This window comes from Micromys minutus (assembly GCF_963924665.1).
Source record: "Micromys minutus genome assembly, chromosome: X".
Lineage (NCBI taxonomy): Eukaryota > Metazoa > Chordata > Mammalia > Rodentia > Muridae > Micromys > Micromys minutus.
Window position 1 is genome coordinate 14098923 of NC_137970.1, and position 17282 is coordinate 14116204.

The 17282-nt window shown below is 41.4% G+C and overlaps 1 pseudogene across 1 annotated transcript; it reads right to left on the reverse strand.

The window, feature by feature from the left end:
- Positions 1-12557: 12557 nt before the first annotated feature.
- LOC308415858 (gamma-taxilin-like) lies at positions 12558-14340 on the reverse strand (annotated as a pseudogene). The gene is made up of 4 exons: positions 14221-14340; positions 14085-14144; positions 13277-13941; positions 12558-13156 (listed from the first exon to the last, which is right to left on the reverse strand). The product of its transcript is annotated as a gamma-taxilin-like (transcript).
- Positions 14341-17282: the final 2942 nt, after the last annotated feature.

Below are 17282 nucleotides of genomic sequence, written 5' to 3' on the forward strand. Positions count from 1 at the left end.
TTATTTAACATTCCTTGTGGCAGAACTTTCTACTAATATCTTTTTACTGGGAGATCTCTATTGAAGTTAGGTATCGAAAAAGCAACTGTTTCTTTATCACATTCATGTAAAGGAATTGTAAAGAAACAGTCTCTCAGGTCAATCACTATGATAGGCCATTCCTCCGGTAACAAGGAAGGCAGTGGGATCTCAGGCTGCAGGGAACCCATTGGTTGAATAATCTTATTAATCTCTCTGAGATCTGTCAACATTCTCCATTTACTTGATTTTTTTTAATGACAAATACTGGAGAATTCCAAGGGCTGTTAGGCTCTTCAATATGCTGAGCCTCCAGCTTCTCCTGGACTAGCTGTTCTAATGCCTATAATTTTTCTTTTGCCATAGATCACTGATTGATCCAAATATGTTGGTTAGTCAAACATCTTAGTGGCTCTTTGGGTTAGAGCAAAATTGTCAGCCTCTGTTATATCTTGTTTACGGACAGCTTGAACAGTCTGTAACTGTCTTCGGTAACATTCTCTGACTATTTTAAAATCTTTACTAGGATACTGACAGTTTTCATGGCCAGACGCTGAATCAAAGGGGATATTAATTTGGGTTTTCCATTGTTGTAATAGATCTCTTCCCCATAAGTTAAAGGTTATATCAGCCATGGATGGCATCAATTTTTCTACTTGACCTTATGGTCCTATACATTTAAGCCGCCTGGTGTTTTGTTTTATTAGGAATAAAGTGCCAACATCTTGAAATTGTATATCTACCTTTTGAAGTGTCCAACTAGCAGGTCAAGATTTTGGAGAGATGGTGGTGACATCTGCTCCAGTGTCAACCATTCTTTCAATTTCAATATTGTTTACTAGTATTTTTAGCTTTGGCCTTTGATCCTCTATAGAAGTTTGCCAAAATATACATTTTTGGCTCACTTTGAGGCTTTTGGAATTATTTACAGTATTCGCCTCAGCCTTATCTTGTTTCAGAACATCTGTTTTCGAATCAGTCACATTTAATTGTTCTGAGAAAGAGAACTCTCCCTGCCTGTCATTGGGGCCTGCGAGAGGCCCCCCTGGGAATTTTATGGCAGGGTGTTGCCCCATTTGTCTGTTATTGCTCAGCATCCTCTCATCAAATGTGGGCCTTTGCCACATCTTTGACATATTCCAGGAGGCACAGGCCCCTTTTTGATATTATTTTCGTTTTTCTTGCAGTTATACCTGAGATGATCCACCTCACCACAATTAAAACATTCGAAATCTCGGGTCATCTCTAGCTGTCTAGTGGCAGCTTCTCCTATTACAGTTATATCAGGTGAGCAGGATCCAACATCAACTGTATTTCTAATCCATTCATCTACTGATGCTGACCTTGCCCCTCAGTGGTCTGATAACTTCCTTGCTCACAGTATTTGAATTTTCAAAGGCTAAAGAGCCAATTATTGCCTTTCTTGCTGCTGAGTCTGATACACTCCTTTCCACAGCTGAGATTAGCCTTTGTAAAAAGTCAGGGAAGGTTTCTTTAGGACCTTGTATGACTTGAGTGAATGGTTCAAGTTTTTTCCCTGATTCTGTGACTTTGTCCCAGGTCTTTAAGGCTGACAATTGACACAATGCCAGAGTTTCTTCATCATATACAGCCTGCACTTCTACTTCAGCAAAGTGACCTTCCCCAAGCAACTGATCTATGAAAATCTCTCTACCCCTGGCTCTACCTTGTCGTGCTATCTCCCTCGCCTCTTCCCTCCACCATGAGAACTACTGTAAATTTTCGGTAGGCTCTAGTATTGCTCTTGACATACCTCTCCAGTCTTCGGGGATTATTCTATTTTTAATAGCCCAAGAAATCAGGATTTGTTACACAAATGGTTAGTGCATTCAAAAATTAGTAATGCTTTCCTTAAATTTTCTCAGTTCTAGCACATCCAAGGGTTGCCATTCAAATTCTTCATAACCCTGTGGATGATCATCATCCAGAGGTCTTTGTTTTACATTTACTGGATAGACTAAAGTTTTCTTCCTCATAACTTTTGGTTGGCTTTCTCTATTTTTATCTTCTGTTTCCACCTGAGTAATTTCCCTAATTGAAAGTTTAAATGCCTCCCTTAACGTCTGTGCCTACACCTTGTACCTCTCCTTTTGTCTCTCTTGCTGTTCCTTGAGTTCCTGTATTCTCTGTTCAAGGTTCTGCCGTCATATTTTGATTTTTTTCTTTATATTGCAACTCTGATAATCTGCTGTCCATGAATTTTTGATTGATTAATTTTAAAAAGTTATTCTCCAAGTCTTGCATCCAAACCTCATTATTTTCTCTTTGCTGCTCATTCTGATCTGTGAGCTGCTGTATATTTTGTTCTAATCTTTTTACCAGATCCTGTCTTCCACCTTCATTTTTATTCTTTTGTCTCTTATTCTGATCTATAATTTCCCGTGCTTTCATTACTAGTTTTTTTTTTTAGGTTGTGTTGCCAAGTCTTAAAATATGCTTTCTGTTGTTCACGGTACTCTATAATTTCTTGCATTTTCTGTTCTAAGCCCTGCTTCCATAATTTTATCTTCACTTTATGTTGTAATTCTGATGTTGCAGCATCTTCCTTATTTTGATTTGCTAGCTTTAATAAATTATCCTCTAGATTTTGCTTCCAAATTTTATCTCTGTCTTCTTGCTGTTCAGTTTGATCTGTGAATTGTTAAATTCCTTTTTCTAGAGTCTCTTCTAGCTAGATCAGAATAGAAATAATAATTTAAATAATAAATAGACAAAGACACACACACACATAAAAGAAAACACACATACACATACACATATACACAAAGATGATGGGTATGGTAGACATCCAGATAACTGGGATACAATGAAAAGACAAATCTAATAATAATAGGAATAAAGGAAAGAAAGGAAACCCACTTCAAATTTTTTTCCCAAAGGTTTGATAGTGTGCATTAAGGTCTTACTAGTTACAATGAGAATAAAGTACATGTAAAACAGGATGTAACCCGGAATTAGTAAAAGTTTTCTTGGTGTGTAAGGATTGAGCATAATGGTTTTTTCTTTTTCTTTTTTTTCTTGAACTTCACACAGTCTGTGAGTTGTTTCTGGGGTGTTCAGAGCTTTCTGGGGTTAGTATCCCATTATCAGTGACTGCATATTATGTCTGTTCTTTTGTGACTGGGTTATCTCACTCAGGATGATATTCTCTAGATGCAGCCATTTTCTTAAGAATTTCATAAAGTCATTGTTTCTGATAGCTGAGTAGTACTCCATTGTGTAAATGTACCACAATTTTTGTATCCATTCATCTACTGAAGGACATCTGGGTTCTTTCCAGCTTCTGGCTATTATAAATAGGGCGGCTATGAACATTGTGGTGCATGTGTCTTTGTTGTATGTTGGAGCATCTGTGGGGTATATGCCCAGAAGTGGAATAACTGGGTCTTCAGGTAGTATTATGTCCATTTATCTGAGAAATTGCCAGATTGATTTCCAGAGTGGTTGTATCAGTTTACAACCCCACCAGCAGTGGAGAAGTGTTTCTCTTTCTCCACATCCTTGCCAGGATCTGCTGTCATCTGAGTTTTTGATCTTAGCCATTCTGACTGGTGTGAGGTAGTATCTCAGGGTTGTTTTGATTTGCATTTCCCTGATGGCTAAGGGTGTTGAGCACTTCCTTAGATGCTTCTCAGACATTCGATAATCCTCAATTGAGAACTTTTTGTTTAGCTCTGTACCCCATTTTTTAAATGAATTGGAAGGACCAACATTTTAAAAATGGCCATCTTACCAAAAGAAATCTACAGATTCAATGCAATCCCCATCAAAATACCAACCCAATTCTTCATAGAGTTGGAAAGAGCGATGTGCAATTTCATCTGGAATAACAAAAGACCTAGAAAAGCAACATCCATCTTCAACAACAAGAAAATATCTGTAGGAATCACTATCCCTGACCTCAAGCTATATTACAAGGCAATTGTGCTGAAAACTGCATGGTACTGGTACAGAAATAGGCACGTGGATCAATGGAATAGAATAGAAGATCCAAAAATGAGCCCTCACATATGTGGCCACCTGATTTTTAACAAAGGAGCTGTAAACATTCAATGGAAAAAGGACAGCCTTTTCAACAAATGGTGCTGGTCCAATTGGTATTCAGCATGCAGAAGAATGAAAATAGAGCCTTTCTTATCTCCTTGTACAAAGCTCAAGTGCAAGTGTATCAAAGATCTCCACATTAAACCAGGTACACTGAAAGTATTAGATGAGAAAGTAGGGAAAACCTTAGAACACATAGGCACAGGAGAAAATTTCCTGAACAGAACACCAATGGCTCGTGGTCTAAGGTCAAAGATTGACAAATGAGACTTAATGAGATTGCAAAGTTTCGGTAAGGCTAAGGACACCATCAAGAAAACAAAACTGCAGCCAACAGATTGGGAAAAGATCTTTACCAACCCCATATCAAATAGAGGCCTAATATCCAAGGTATACAAAGAACTCAAAAAACTAAACACCAAAGAAAAAATTTTAAATAAATCATGAAAGAAAAATTTACAAACCCTAAAGATGGAGATGCCTGTAAGTATACACGAAGCATACAGATCAGCATGTAGATTGGACCAGAAAAAAAAGGCCCTTGGCAAATAATAATTTAAATAATAACTAGACAAACACACACACAAACACATAAAAGAAAACACACACACAAACAGACATAAGAAAAGATGATGGGTGTGGTAGACATGCCACTAGTTCCAACACTTGGGAGGCAGAGGCAGACAGATCTCTTTTGTGTCAGACACACACTTAAGCAAAAAGACTCATTTAGACTCATTTACAGGGCTCTATCAGTGAAAGGAGCCTTAAGGCAGGCTGGCTGTGTGCACTCTAGCAAGAGCAGGCCACATTTGCATTGTGACTGTGACTCACTTTGCTTCCCTCTGAGTGAGTTTATCTTGGCCTACTTGGGCATTGCATGCACATGGTACATCAGAAATATGTTCAGCTACACACTCACGCACATAAAATTAAAAATACATAAAACATTTTTAAAGTGTTCCTAATAGAGGAGAAGTCCTACTTGGGCAATTTAAGTATACACTGTCATCGGGCCCTCATCTGGTACCGGGGACGTTAGGAAATACCTTATATTGAAGCTTGAGCTTCTCAAGTCTTAATGTTGCTCCCTGTCACCTGTCAGATATGCCAATTAATGGAATCAGAGAATATATATGTAAAACAATTTGCTTTTAGAAAGTACTTTACATGAACCAGCATGTTTCACTCTCCAAGAAATTCTGCAGCTAGAAGCTGGTGAAAAGCACACTTTATTGGAGATTATTCCACTATGCTGAGAGGAGCACCTGGTACCCTTGTGCTCATGATCACACATCCTGATGGTTTCTGCTTGGACTGTGCCCATCAGGAACGAGTCTTTTGATGCTACCCATTTGGGGTTTTTTCTCCATAATAGGAATTTGTCCTTGACCAAGAATCCATCATTGACCATGAAGCCCACACCTGACCTAAGCAGGCTTTGAAATAGAATCTTTCAAACTAACAAGAAAGGGATTTACTGGCTATGAGCACAATACTGTGTTTACTTTAGTTCCTGCTTGGAAGGCTGGTGCCTGAACACACACTGCACACTGTAATGTTTCTTCTTACCTGAAACCTCCACCAGGGTCAACCTGCCTGAGCATGGCACTGAGCACGGGACATGTAGAGCTTGGCTGATCAGGGCCCGATTTTCACTTTTAAGATTATTTCTCTCTCATCCTGAATTGAGTGCTGTCTTCTCAGTATAGGATACACTGGCTCACAGATCTGCAGTTAGAGTCCAACTAGAGCTTATTTGGTTTATTGTACATGCTTTATTAAAATGGTACTCGTGTTTACAACACCGCAGGAAGTGTCCTTCCCAAGGTGGTGCTCTCCCAGACATCCAAACTTACTCACAGACATCCATCCCGAGGCCCCGCTCACCCACACCTGTGACATGGGAGGGTCAGACTCCTAAATTTAGGTAGCTGTTGGAGAAGAGGTGTTGGTTTATCAGTTTTTCTTTGGAAAGAGAAAGGCTCAGGGGATGCATTTGGCCATCACGATGCTAGCGATGTTTGCATACGAACACATGGCAGTGACCACTGAGCTCTCCTCTTCCATCCTACACACAGCATGACATCAGCCTCCATCTCAATGCTGCCTGGAGTGACTTCTGACTTCAGAGGGGCTATCCCAAAGAGTAAGTCCAGTTTATGGAAGTGAAATAAGGCACAATTAATGTTGATTTGACCTTGCAGAAGGAAGAGAAAGAAATAAAACTAATTTCAAAGTATCTTAGCTGGGGACTGATGAGTTCAATCCACTGGAAATGCCCCTAACTTTCAAATCTTTCTTAAAAGGACATTGTCCCCTCTTTCCTAACAAAGGGACCTTTGGGAATTCAGGTTTGAATGTTTCAGTAGCCTGAACTTCTTAAATGAATATGTGACCCTGCCCAGGGCTCTTCCCTAATACAGACAAAACACAGCCCATGAAACAGGATCTCTTGCTTCTTCCAGATACCTGCCCACTGTGTTTCAAATACCTCTCTGGTTGTCTTTGATACTTTTTTGTTTTCTTCTAAGATAGAGGGAGGGAGAGAGGGAGGGAGGAAGGAAGGGAGAGAGCGAGGGGCGAAAATAACCTGGTGACTTTCTTGCAGTTAAGAAGGTCCTGTTCAGGATGATGAAGCCCCACCAGACTTTACAAACAACTGCACCAAATTCTCCTGGCAACATAGTCAATGCCTCAGACTCAGATCTGCATAGTTAGACACAGCATCTCTGACACTCTGGTGAAATGTTTCTCCCAGCAGGAGCATCACACCCAAAGACTGACATTCTCTGAAAGAAGTACAAATTGCAGTTCTGAGGGTCCCAGCTTTGGGTCTTCACAAAGTTGAGTCCTGTTTACTGTGATTCTTGATGTCCTCCTTGTCTGTGTACTCTGATGGCTCTTCCCCTGGCATTAGGAGTCTGCCTACATAATCCAACATATTTTTAAACTGCATTTTAATTCTTGAAATATGTACTCCATCTGTAGTGAGTTCAAATCTGAGAGGTCATCATACTCATTGCTTTTTTTTAATTCATCATACATATTTACTTAATCTCTACAGAATTGAGTAGATAAAATCAGATCCACATTAGTGAAAAATCTCTACAAAATGTCTTTGAAAAGCAAAACAAGTCTGCCTTTTAACAATTCATATCCTCATGAAAGACGTGGGCTGTAAAAATAAAGCAGTGTGTTTAGCACAAACTAAAAGATCTGCATTATTTTTTCACAGTTATTTCCATCTATAGTCTGAAGGAGTTAGATTTTTTTCTGTAACATCTGAGAATTGAATTGTGATAATCAGGTGTGTAATAAAAGCAGTTGCATACATAACTAAAAAATAAAGGTCTCATGTCCAGAAAATGTACTTCTACAAGTCTGAGGATGAAATGGCCTGATACTCAAGCCCAAGTTTTCGCTACATTTTGGGGTCTACTGCCACTAAAAATATACATCAAGATTGCATGGTAGTGAACCATATGCAGTAAGTGAACTCAACGTTTAAACCTTTTCTTGGCATGTATAGTAGTGTTACAGTGTTCTAGAATTCGGTAGATAAAGGGTGTGCTACAAAGCCACAAGACTGGGCTGGTGAGGCCATCACTTTAGGGGAGGGCATACTTGATGCCCTGTCTGTTTTTATTCACAGGGTAATAGGAGAGATTCTGCATGTATCCCATACAGAAACCCTATCTAAAGATCTAGCTAAAATGCATTTAAGCTGAAAGCAGCAGGCCAGGACTGTTAATCACGTTGCTTTATAAAGCCCTTGAAAATATGCAACAGGTCGAAGATTTATAGTCTTCCACACAGGACAAGCACCACAAAAATGTGGCAGGTTACACACATGGCTTAATAAAATGTTAAGAGCTGTGTATCCAACAGACTTATGAAATGTAATCATTAGTTATAATTTAAAAGTAAATTATATATTACTGATACATGTTCATGGGAAATGAGTCCAGTATTTCCTTTAGTAGCTGAAGGCAGGAGAGTAATAAAGAGGCTATTTAAAGGTATTTTTTTGTTTCTGACATCTCCTTGACAGAATAAGATTGCACCCTACTTCATGAATTTATCTTCCACTCTCTTGACTCCTTGATTAATGTGGCTAATGATAAAAGTTCACTCCAAGGACTGTTTTGAACATTTTTCAATTCATTCAACCCAGTTTTGATGATAAAATGTGACAGGAGTTTACAAATAAAGTTTTTAGCAAAGAGAAATGGAATTTAGTTCAGTCCAGTAACCAATTCAGTATGACAGTAGAACATGGTGCATCGGCTCTACTTGAATCTTTAAAAAATTTATGTAAAGCATTTCTATATATATTATATTATAAAAGACTTAGCAATTTGCATGGCTGAGCCACAACTAAGATTTCCTGCATGCTTAATTTGGATTTTCCCCAATTCAAAGTGTAGAAACATCAATAATACTGGTTTTGTTAAAGCATCAAAGAGAAGAGACCAAAAAGCTAGAAGACTTTTTGACTATGTCAACAATCTGCCAAGTTTACCCAAGATTATAAAAAAGTTTGTGTGTTTTTACTTTGGAAATGAAATATTTGTTAGTGCCAATCTATAACTTAAATTCTCTATTATGAAACAAAATAACTAGTGTTCTTTGCTGATAGGGCCTCTTATGATAGGCAAGTACTTGCCACTTAGCTACATGTACAGATCCTGCTTGGTGAGCTTTATAGCAAATGAACACCCCCAACTTACACATAGCCAAAATGTACAGTAGGGGAGGGGTTCAGTTTTCAAGAAATAATCATCTTTTTGTGGGAGGCGGAGAACTAACCACCATCCTCATCACTGTTGAGAGCCCTTTGTGACACACCCAAAGATGGTGCCAGCTTCCCGCCTATGATTCAGCTAACAGAGCAGTTGCCCAGCCCGAGAGACGTAGGGTGCATGGTAGTACGCATGTACCACAGACGTCACAGCCCGCTCTCGGGGCATGCTAATGAGATACTGGAGGGCACCAATCAGGTAGCGACACGAGTTCTTGGGCATTTATAAGCAGTGCATTTTTCTTCCACGTGATCCCCTGCTCAGAGTGCTGTACAATAAAGGTTGTTCGCAGAAGAATCCTGTTGTTGCACGCCATTCCTGCCTGCAGGACGTGGGGCGCGCGACAAGTGGTGCCATAAATCCCGGAAAGCATTAAACACCGCTGGCAGCAAGGGGGAACCTTCAGTCCACTGAAGTGGATTCAGAACTGCGAAAAGGTAAATAGGTAAACTCCAAGAGACATGTCTCTCTTTGGATTTTACAGGGAGCCAAAAAAGCGTTCGAAAAACGGAGGCATGTCCCTTCTTGGATTTTCTCCTGCAGTAGAAGGGTTATTGCTTGCATCTGTGGTAACTATTGTAACAATACTGTTGTGGAAGTTAGCTAGACAGAAAGTTATCAGGCAGCACCAAGAGGGTGGGTCAGAAACAGAGCGGAATGAAATAGGGAGCGCGCAAGGAACAAAAAGTAAAACAGGTAGGCTCCGAGAGCCTACTTGTTCAAAACAAGTCAGAAACGGAGTGAAATTCAAAAGGAAACTGAAAGAAAACCGAAAGGCAGAAGGACTGCCTAGAGAGCCCCGAGAGGGGGAGGACATGTTTGTGCCCCGGGAAACGAAGTATAAGTTTCCCGGAGAGGATACTTTGTATCCGCTAAAAGAGCAAAAAGCTTTAGAGCTGGCAGAAGAGGAGTTAGAAGATAAATTGTTTGAGTCTGAAGAGATTTAGAGGAGGAGGCAGGGGAATTTGAGGCAGATCAGTTTTACCCGGGGTAGAGGACTTCTATAGTGAAACCTGAAGCTCTTAAAGCAGCCGCCTCTGATCTTCCACTCTATCCAGAGAGGAAGTGCGAGTTCTCATTTGTATGCCGAAGACACGCAATGCCCTCAGGCAAATGTTTCCCGTGTTCAAAGATGATCACTTCCTCAACTGTAAGCAAGTTAAAGGGTTGGCAGAGTCAGTCCAAACTTATAGAGTCACTGCTAATTATACAAAAAACCTGGGAAGGCTGATGCCACCTGGATTGCCAGTCGCTGGCCTATTTTCCAGCCAAAGGGTAATTTGTCTATTCCAGCCCAACCTAAGTGGTCACCTTTCTGTACAGAAAGAAGAGATTCAGCCCCGCCTCCTTAGACTGGCTGTCAATCTTGGGGAATACGTTGGGCAGTTAAGGGCCTCTTTACCTTTTCTCCTAATATAGAAACTGTTTATAATACCTGAGAGAATAGATCTGGTTCAAAAATAGATAGATATATTGTGGCAGGTTGCCCAGCTGGGCTGCCAATGGAAGTTCTCAGGATTATATGTGACCAGTATTTAGTATGAAAATTTTACTAAAGCTGCAAATTATTCTAAACAATTATCTCAGTATCTTTTACATTTGTCCATTGATACCTGTTCAAGAGTCATTTTCGCTTCTCCTTTATCAGGAGAAAAGGCTTCTCATGTTATTACTCATTGTCTTGAAGCATGGAGTGCATGGGGCATACCTAAAGTGTTAAAAACAGATAATGATCCTGCCTATACTTCAGCAAAATTCAAGCAATTTTTCCATCACATGGGAGTTTCATTCCTGACAGGATTGCCTTATAATCCTCAGGGTCAAGACATCATTGAATGGGCTCATCGCACCCTAAAGGTTTATTTAAACAAACAAAAATGGGGAATTAAAGAGGTGCCCCCCAAACCCAAAATGGCCATTTCTACTATGCTTATTACCTTAAATTTTTTAAAATTTGGATGCTCATGGCCATTCAGCTGCTGAGTACCATGTACAATGGCCCGTTCCACCTAAAGAGTTAGTAAAATGGAAAGATGTCCTCACTGGTAATTGGAAAGGCCCAGATCCTATTTTAATACGCTCCAGGGGAGCTATTTGTGTGTTTCCACAGGGAGAAGAAAGCCTGATTTGGATCCCAGAACGTCTAACACATCGAGTGCTACCAGAACAAGATGCTGTTCCACCTGCTTCTGATGAGCCTGTCCTGCATGACAATTCAAGTGGAACCAAGTTGGGAGTTTCTGACGGTATTTCCAAAACCGATTCCCATTCGCCTTAATGCAAAACTATGTACTCCTTTGTTTGACACCATTAAAACCTTTGATGTACCGTACTTGCCCTTAGACACTGAGATAGCAGGGTTAGGGGAAAATAGAACTTTTGCCTTATCAGGTAATTTTTGGCATGCTTTTGTGCGGAGAGACTGTGTTTCTGCTCTAGATGGTGTGCAAACTCTGTACTCAACAACAACGTCACAAAGTGGTCATAGCACTAGCTCTTGCTGCACTCGAAATGGGCACCTCTCCCTCTGTTTGACTTAGTATGTTTAAGGAAAAGTGAAGGTTCTGTGTGTGGATAGCCCCTGCACCCTGAGCCTTCGAGGTATTGCACCATTATCGGGTGTCCTACACTAAGGCAGCCTTTGCACCCTGCAGGGCTTGTTCCCATTGCACGCAGGAAGCTACCTTACCCAAAATTATTGCTGATCATGGTCTTGAACCCTAAAGGTCCAACAAGAGCCTTATGGTTGATCAGCCATGTTTTTATTTAAGAGTAAAGGGGAAGATGTTGGGAGCCGTTTGTGCCTCACCAATAGATGGCGCCAGCTTCCCACCTATGATTCAGCTAACAGAGCCATTGCCCACCCCGAGAGACATAGGGCGCATGGTAGTGCATATGTACCACAGAAGTCACAGCCTGCTCTCAACTGGAGGGCACCAATCAGGTACCAACACGAGTCTCCTGGGCATATATAAGCAGTGCATTTTTCTTCCACGTGGTCCCCTACTCAGAGTGCTGTACAATAAAGGTTGTTCGCAGAAGAATCCTGTTGTTGCATGTCGTTCCTGCCCGCGGTACGTGGGGCGCACGACACATCAGGTAGTCCAAATTTGGCATGTTGTAATTCTACCCCAAATCAGCACAACTGGACTAATTTACAAGTAGCATCTTTACATGTTTTTTTCAGAACTTGTCAATTTGTCAAGTGAATGAAGAAAAGCTGATTTAAATGAAACTTGCTAGGCTTGTTTCTGAACAGTTCTTCCTTTCCACTGTATTTAACTGGCCTATCAAAGGTATTTAGATTTGTTTTCACATCCACAAACCATCAGGAGAATATAATTTCTCTAATGGCTTGTCTTAAATGATATTTTAGTTAGGTAAATTATGTGCAAGGAGCAGGAAGAGAGGACAAAGAATTGAAGGCATGCATTCCAACAAAGGGGGGAAAATGAGGCAGATGTGCAACATAGTTGAGGGAAATTCATATGGAGTAAAACTATTCCAAACTGCTAAGCAGCCTCCTGTACCACATAAGTCCAGTACTTCTAAGAAAATACAGATATGATAGAAAAAGTAAGAAAATTTTCAGCACAAAACCAGTAGTTACTACTAACAGAGGAAATTATACATAAAATATATCTCTCAATATAGTGGTCATACTTCACCCTAGTCAACGGACTCAGTGCCTTGAGCAGCAGAACCTGAAGGTGCGGGCTTTTGTGCAGCACTTCTCTCACTCACTGACTTGGCCTTGGTCCTAACCTCCAAGTGCATTCCCAGGGCGCTTGAAGTGTTCATCTGTTTGAAGGAATCCAGTACAGCACAGGGCTGTGTTTCAGGTGACACCAAGTCCCCATCTGCTGCTTTGATGGAGACGTACTCTTTCAGGACTTCGACCTTTTGTTGAGCTCATTTCTCTCTGTCTGAAGAGCCCTGCACAGCTTCTTTAACCGATCCAGTTTTATTTGAAATGCCTTGTATTCTTTATCATGGACAGTTTTATCTTCGACCATCTGCAGAAGTACTTTATTATTGTTTTCCCATTTGGTACGCCATATTATTGTTTCTTTTTCCAGTTTTTTAAAAAATTTTCTTTGTCATCTTTTCCATTTCCTGCCTGAAGGTTTTAAAATGTTAATTGTTTTTGCCATAGTAGACTGGAATTCTTCATATTTATCCATATAAAGAGAAAGCTGATGTTTTAGTTGGACTTCTTGCTGTTTCATTTGTTCATATTTGTGCCGGGATTCTGTTGCTTGCTTTAATAATAACCCTCTCTCTCTCTCTCTCTCTCTCTCTCTCTCTCTCTCTCTCTCTCTCTCTCTTTCTGTCTGTCTCTCTGTCTCTCTGTCTCTCTCTCTCTCTGTCTCTGTCTCTCTCTCTCTCTCTCTCTCTGATGCTTTTCATCATCTTCTTTTATCAGCTGTGTTGTTTGCTGAAGTTTGGCATCCACAAGCTGTTGTTGCAATTCCTTGTGTTTGAATACTTTATCAAAATGCTCTTCCCGGAGTGCATACTGCTCAATAAGCTTCTTGGCTTCTCTCCCAATTCAATTTTCTTCTGCGGCAGTTTGGCATTGTGTATGTCATGTTTTTCCAACTGAGCTTGGATTTCATCTAGAGTTATCGGAAAACGTGTTGTTGCTTCTTTATGTTGCTCTTCCTCCTCTCGAGCCTGCTGCATATTTTCCTCCTTTAAGGTCTTATGATGATGAAATATCCTGCAAAGAGACTCCAGTTTGCTTCTTGCCAAGATGGTCTTGCTTTGTTCACTCTGAAGGTGAACTTTCTCTTTCACAGTTTGGGCTTGTTTCTTCTGCAGAATCTTCATTTGTTTCTGAACATTTCTGCTTTCTTCCAGAGGATCAGCATAATTCTGACAGAGAGCTGCCAGCTTCTCCTCTGGGGTTGAAAGGATGTTTAGCGCTTGTATCAGTAATAAAACTTCTTTTTACTAAGGTCTTGTCTTTGATCCTGTTGAGCTCTGAATCTTGCTGGCCATCAGGCAGTCCTGTTTGAACTTCGAGTCCAGGAATTTCTTCTCTTGTCTCCTGTGTACAGAATACTGAGCTACCAAATTTCTGTTCGTTGTTATAAAGTCACTTCCTTCATCCCCTTCCAGTGAAAACTTCTTAGTTGTACCACAAGTGGAGTCTTGATGTTAAAGATTATCATTTGCTTGTGAGTTATATCCCATTTCTGCTTTTACTCCTAACCCACAAATTGTAGCTTCTTCCATTGTACCAATTTCAAACTGATCCATTTCAGCCTCAACCCCCCCACCTACTCCCAACTATCATCACTCTTCTGAAGAAAAGGGGGGAAAGGGCCGGATGTTTGTCCCGTAGCTTCTGTTGAGGGCTGCATTGCCGTCTGCCCCTTCCACCCTAAATAGCCTCTTCAATACCGCCGCCTCTTCCTCGCGTTGTCTCCTCAAGCTGAGTGGCCATGAGGTGACAGCAGCAGCCAAACAAGTGGTTGGACCAGAAGCATGGAACCTCTCCATCATACTCATTTCTAAGGGCATCCTTATCCAGGCAGAATGTCGACAGCCCAAGGACGTGTCCTTGCCAGCGAAGATGGCACATGGTCCAGGGGGGCCTTAGAACATGCTGCCTTTGGTCATATCTAAGACTTTCTCATTTACTGCGAGCAGGATGTGCTTGCTGTGTGCAGGCTCCATGCATTGGTGCAGGCTCAATTCCTGCTTCTTCATTAGCAGCAGCTTGGCCACTGGGCTCTCTTTGCCTGCCTTTGGTCCCTCCTTGCCTGCCTTTGGTCCCCAACACTTACCATGCTGCCCCCAGTGCATCCACAGCCTGTAAGCCCCCAGCATCACCAGTGACTCCAGCGCCATGATCAGCAGTATCTCCCTGCCTGTCTCCAGCATCTCTTCCAAACAACTGCTTCTCCCAGCCATCTCTCCTGCACCACCAGGGCTCCCATCTCTGCCAATCTCCCTGTCTCTCCACAGGGTGCTTAGCTTTACTTCCCCATTGTATGCCCCCATCACTGCCCACCAGAGCCTTCCTCCCCTGCACCCTGACCTTCCCAGAATCTGTATTTCTAAAGCTTCTTAGTGATGGCTAAAGTTCTGCTCTGTGGATCACTTTGGGGAACAGATACATCTGAGATCACAGATGTTTAAAGAAACCATTTGACTGTGCCCATGGACAGATCAAGACTGAAATCTCTTATGACTGTTTTAGATTCAGCCATAAATCTAAAATCTGAGAAGATTTACACTGGTGGGCAGTGAGGTTGATATGTTTACTTGCAGGTTGGTATCTCTTATAAGAGTTGCTGAGGCCCTGATGTCTGTTCACAGCAATAGAGTAGTGGCTAACACAGAAGTTGGTGCCAAGGAGCAGAGTATTGTTCTGAGAAATTCAACCAAGTGGTTTGTTGGTAAAATGTGGACCCTGGTTTGGGAAAGCAGTCTGAACACATTAATTGGAGCTCAATGGACTATCCCAGTAGGAGCACTGAAGTTAGTATTAAGAGAGATATAATTGTGGGGATCCAGCGTAAGAAGTGTCGGGTAAGAAACTCTAGTACTAGCCTAAAAACCATTGTGATACTTCTTGGAATAATGTGGCTGCTTCCTGGTATTTTTTTTAATCTTCCTGAGGACAAGGTGAAGAGAGTTGGATTAATTGCCGGCATTAGCAGAGAAAATGTCAAATCAGCCTAGTATTGACACTGTCATTTGATTATTAGTGCTCTTACTCAGGTCTAAAATGAAAAGGAGTAAGTTGAGTAAGGAAACATAGAAAATACACTGTTTGAGGAGAAAATGAGCACCATGGTGGTTAATGGAGGTAAATGTGATGCCCAAGAAGATAAAAGTTTTCATAAAAGACTCATGCTACATGTAATAAAGGGAGCAATGAGCTCAGGACAAGACCTCATGCAGGTAAGCTTCCAAACTGTAAAGAAGATTTAAAGAAAAGTTTAGGGCAACATGTGGTGAGATATGCCTTTAATAACAGCACGTGGGAGGTAGAGGCAGATAAGTCTCTAAGTTCAAGCCAACCTGGTCTACAGAATGAGTTCTAGGATAGCCAAGCTTGGGCAGTAAACAACGGAAATCAGGTGAAAATGTATTTGAACGAGGGGGCTATGTTCCAGCACCAGCATGCAGAAGAACTTGGCAGTGTAGCCAATATGATTCTAGCTTTAGAGGCAAGGATTCAGATGAAGATTGTGGAATCTCCCCCTGCAGGTAAAGGGAACTGCCCAGGCCATGAATGTGTCAGAGAAGTGTCCCTGCGTGGAGATATAGAAAGGCCATTGAATTAAGCTGTGAAGGTTAAACTTGGATTACCTTGGAGACTCCAGGTTTAGAGATGACAGAGCTACCTTATACTTGCTGAGAGAAAAGGCTAACAGGAAGTGAAACCAGCCCAAGAGAGTTTGGTGTACTGTAGTTAACAAGGCTAAAAGGAGTTGGAGATCTGAAGAGCCCTTTGACATCAGACACGGAGATGCAGAATTGGACTTTGACTTGCAGGCTTTTGGTCTAGCTTCGATGCAGTATCTCCTCACTGGGCTTCCTTTCCTCCCTTCTGGAATGGTAATACAAAGGAGGGGAATGGGGAGACTCAGGATCACGTGTGGGGAGGAACATGAGACAGGACCAGGTGGCCATGAGAATGAATGGGAATCTGCAACAAAGAAGGTTTTTGGCATCTAAGGGGAAAAACAAAAACAAAACAACACAGGGAGATCAACAGAGCCAACAAACCTGGACCCTTGGGGCTCTCAGCGACTGAACCGCCAATAAAAAAAGCATACTTAGTCTGTACCCAGGCCTCCTCACACATATGTAGCAGATGTGCAGCTTGGTCTTCATGTGTGGCCCAAATATCTGGAACTGGGGTCATCCCAAAAGTTGTTTCCTGTCTGCAAGACATGTTTATCTAGCGGGCTGACTTGTGTGGCCTCAGTTGGAGAGGAAGCACCTAGCCTCCAAGAGACTTGAAGTTCCAGATTGCAGGGCTGCACACGTGGCCTCCATCTGCCCAGAGGAGAAGGACAGGGGGAATAGGGAAAGGATTCTGGGAGGCTGTGACTGGGAGAGGGCAGTGGCTGGGATATAAAGTGACCAAGAATAAAATGAAATAAAAAGAATGATTGAACAGTACAGGCATGAATTGCCACGAATAGCCATATTGAGAAAGGCATGAGAGCGGCTGTTTTGTCAGCTGCTGTACACATTAACGAAAACAAGTTTCATTTAATTACTGAAAACCCATCTTGAATAGGAAATGAAGGTTTCCTGCTTTACTGATGGCACGGGACAGACTTTTCAATCTCACCCTTGACCCTGGAATCAAAGGATTAGGTGAATAGTAGTTGAGGTCATTGACGAACACTGTCATTCATATAA